Here is a 3,466-nt window from a genome sequence, read left to right as displayed (position 1 = left end):
AGAGTCCTCAAGAACTGTCAAGTACATAATCAAGGGTCTCCCTTCCACAGGCGGAGACAGAATCGAAGGCTCGGACAAATATTCTTTGATACTGTCAAAGGCCTTTTGGCAATCCTCAGTCCAATCATGACGTTGATCTTTCCGGAGGAGCTTGAATATAGGCGCACATGTGGCAGTCATGTGGGATATAAATCTGGAAATATAATTCAAGCGGCCAAGAAAACCTCGAACTTGCTTCTCAGTTTTGGGCGCAGGCATCTCTTGTATTGCTTTGACCTTGGCATGATCAACTTCAATACCTCTTTCACTGACAATAAAGCCCAATAACTTGCCGGAACGAACTCCAAATGTACACTTGTTTGGATTCAGACGGAGTTTGTACTTCCTCAAACGCTGAAAAAGCTTCAACAAGTGCTCTACATGCTCAACTTCCGTTCTCGACTTTGCAATCATATCATCAACATACACCTCGATCTCCTTGTGCATCATATCATGAAACAAGGTAGTCATAGCTCGTTGATACGTGGCTCCGGCGTTCTTCAAATCGAAGGGCATCACTCGATAACAGAATGTTCCCCAAGGTGTGATGAATGTTGTCTTCTCCATATCCTCGGGTGCCATTTTGATCTGATTATAACCGGAAAATCCGTCCATAAATGAGAAGACATTGAATTTAGTTATGTTATCTACCAACACATCAATATGTGGTAGAGGAAAAACATCTTTCGGACTAGCTTTATTCAAGTCTCGATAGTCCACACACATTCAGACTTTTCCGTCTTTCTTAGGCATGGGCACAATATTGGCCACCCATTGAGGATATGTAGAAGTCACCAGAAACCCCACATCAATTTGCTTCTGAACTTCTTCTTTGATCTTCACTGCCATATCAGGATGAGTTCTTCTGAGCTTCTGCTTCACAGGCACACACTCAGGCTTCAAAGGCAGGAAATGTTGCACGATATCAATATCCAGACCAGGCATGTCTTCATATGACCAGGCAAAGACGTTGACATATTCTCGTAGCAACTCAATCAACCCCTTCTTCACAGACTCTTCCAGGAGTGCCCCAATCTTCACTTCACGAACACAATCTTCAGATCCCAAGTTGACTGTTTCCAGATTCTCAAGATGTGGTTGAATGATATTTTCTTCGTGCTCAGGCAGACGGGTAATCTCATCAGGAATCTGTTCAATATCATCTTCTTCGGCCTCAAATACAGGGAACTCAAAGTTGGGAGATGGTGTTGGATCATTATGTTCAATGGGTTTAGTCAACCTGCATAATGATTTTGGATATAAAAGAGATTTTAGAATTCAAACAAGGCAAATCATTATGCAGATGAAAAGATTTATTTTATTCTCTTTTTAGGGGTTTTTTGGTGATCACCAATTTCATGCAAAAAAGAAAAAAGTGAAAATAATTTGGAAAAACAAACATTTAACATGTAGTTATTGAATGAATATCATTATATTTATGGGCCAACAATGTCATCACTTCTCCTCTTGGCATGGGAGAAGGGTTTTTAAACAAAAATGAACATTACGTGGACTTATGGATAACTGTTGGAACATCAACAACGACCCAATTATTGCAGACTCCTCCAGGGATGACAAAGTTGCCAAAATCATCCTCTGCATCATCCTCCACTATAGCAGCAGCTTCTTGGTCTTCGACCGTGTGGATGAAACCACCACTCTGAAACAAACCGTGCTTGTTGAAAGTGTATGAAGAGTACCCTATGCCAGCCCGGGATTTATTGTCTTCCAGCTTAATCATTTGTCCTAAACCAGTAGTTGCGCCATGCTCAATGGCCAACTTCGCATCATTGTAGGATGCAAATGAAGAAGTTCCTTTCTTGGAAGGCTCAGCAATAGATAAGGCTTGGAACGGAGTCCCAACCTCATCCTCAGCATCAATGTAAGAAAAGGAAGACAAATGGCTTACCAAGAGAGCCTTCTCTCCCCCTACCACCACCAACTTCTTGTTCTTCACGAACTTTAACTTTTGGTGTAGGGTGGATGTCACGGCACCTGCCTTGTGAATCCATGGTCTGCCTAATAAACAGCTATATGATGGGTGGATATCCATGACCTAGAAAGTGATATGGAAATCACTAGGTCCTATCTTGATTGGGAGCTCAACCTCGCCAATCACAGTATTTATGGATCCATCAAAAGCTTTGACAACCACTCCACTTTGCCTCATGGGAGGCCCCTGGTATGAAAGTTTGGCCAGAGTGGATTTTGGCAACACATTCAGCGATGATCCTGTGTCTACCATCACATTAGACAAGGCATCATCCTTGCAGTTTATAGAGATGTGTAATGCCAAATTGTGGTCTTTTACCTCCCCGGGAAGATCAGCATCGTAGAAGCTCAAGTTGTTACAAGCCGTAATGTTTGCAATAATGCTATCAAACTGTTCTATTGTGACATTGTGATCCACGTATGCCACGTCTAACACCCTCTGCAAAGCTTTGCGGTGTGGCTCGGAGTTCATCAACAAAGACAACACTGATATCTTTGAAGGCGTTTGTAGCAGCTGATCTACAACATTTTACTCGCTCCTTTTGATGAGCCTTAGCATCTCATCACAGTCCTCTCTTAATATGCCATTCTGGCCAACAGGGACAGGAGCTCTAGCAGTCACGGCAGGTCTATCAACAGCAAGTGCCGGATTCGGAGAAGAAGAAGAATTCCCCACAGGACAGGCGGCATTATCAACAACAACATCAGCTCTTCTAGTGTCAACCTGGGGTTTCGGCGGCGCCGAGAAAACACGACCACTGTGGGTCAAACCACTAACATCAGAGATACTTGTCACAGAGGTGGAGGGCAACGGCACCTCCTTCCCATCTTCTAATGCAACCGCATTATATTGATAGGGATCAGCCTTGTCTGAAGAGTAAGGGACAGGGCCAACTGGCTTAATAATGAGAGTAGGATAGGCCTTCTGCTTGCTACCATCATATCTGACAACAATAGGCTCAGGTATTCTAAATACAGTGGATATAACATTAACTTCGTCCTCATCACGATTCTGAAGTATCTCGATCACACCCTGATCCAGCATTTCTTGGATGTCTTTTCTGATTTGACGACATCCTCTCTCATTGACAGTGCATACACGGCAGCTGTCATGGTCATGCTCATAATGACTGTATCCACATAACAGTCTATGTATCTCAACCAAAGATTGTCTGATATGGCTGACATATCTGACGTTGTATTTTCCAAGACAACACTGAACCATGTTAACAGCAGATTTCCCATGCTCGGGCAATGGGTTCTTCTTAACATTAGGACCTACGTCCTCGAAAAACAAAATACTGCTTCTAACAAGGTCTTGAACCTTGGTCTTGAGAGGGTAACAGTTCTCCACATCATGTCCGGGAGCACCGAAATGATAAACACAGTGAAGCTCGGGCTTGTACCACCACTGAGGGTTGGTCGGTACAGCAGG

Source organism: Lathyrus oleraceus, chromosome 7 (assembly GCF_024323335.1).
Source record: "Lathyrus oleraceus cultivar Zhongwan6 chromosome 7, CAAS_Psat_ZW6_1.0, whole genome shotgun sequence".
Lineage (NCBI taxonomy): Eukaryota > Viridiplantae > Streptophyta > Magnoliopsida > Fabales > Fabaceae > Lathyrus > Lathyrus oleraceus.
The sequence above is the reverse complement of the archived record's forward strand: the minus strand, read 5'-3'. Positions refer to the sequence as shown.